Source organism: Alligator sinensis, unplaced genomic scaffold, assembly GCF_000455745.1.
Source record: "Alligator sinensis unplaced genomic scaffold, ASM45574v1 scaffold1411_1, whole genome shotgun sequence".
Lineage (NCBI taxonomy): Eukaryota > Metazoa > Chordata > Crocodylia > Alligatoridae > Alligator > Alligator sinensis.
The window spans coordinates 247095-248016 of NW_005842963.1; positions in this window are offsets into that span (position 1 = coordinate 247095).

The window sequence follows — 922 nt, forward strand, 5'->3', positions numbered from 1 at the left end:
CCTGCCATTGTCTCTCGCACCCACCCCACAGCCCCCTTGCCCCCCCGAAAACTTGCCAGTGCCCCTCACCCCCTGCCCACAGCCCCTTTCCCCGCAGGAGACCCTCACTCCCAATGCACAGCCCCTGCCCTCCCAGCCCTGCGGGGGCCTCAGTTCTCACCTGCAGCTCCTTCCTCCTCCAGGTGCCCCTCACTTCCGACCTGCAGACCCCTGCCTTGCCCCCCCAGCCCTGCCGATGCCCCTCACTCCAGACCTGCAGCCCTCCTGCTCCTCCCCCCACCAGGCCTGGGAGGCACCAGGGGCAGGGAGAACAGAAGCAACTGGCTCGACTTAGTGGAAGCCAGCGTGTCTGACTGCAGCTCCCTCGAGGGGAGAGCTGCAGGGAGAGGCAGCTCCAGGGCAGAACGAGCAACAGCAGCAAATCAGGGGCAGAGCCTGGCCAGGCTGGGGGCAACACAGACCCCCACCCCATTCCCCCAGCTGGCACCAGGGAGCACGTGCCGCAGAGCCCAGCAGCGCTGCCCCTGCAACACAGCAGCTGGGAGCCTGTGCACAGGTCTGGTGTCCGCACCTCAGCCAGGATCAAGAACTAGAGAAGGTCCAGAGAAGGGCAACAAGGATGCTGAGTGGTATGGAGGGGCTTCATGTGGGCGCCCCCCCCACACACACCAAACCAGGTAGGCTCACGCAGACAGGCCCATACAGAGACACAGGCACATGCAGACAGGCTCACGCAGACAGACTCACAGACAGGGACAGGTGCAGGCACGGGCACACAGACAGCCAGGCTCATACAAACAGGCACACAAAGGTACACACAGGCCGTGTCTACACCAGATGCTGACTGCAGTTGTTACTGCGCCGTCATTGCTGCACAGTCATTTAGTACTTACATAACCAAGTACAAATGACTGTGCAGTAA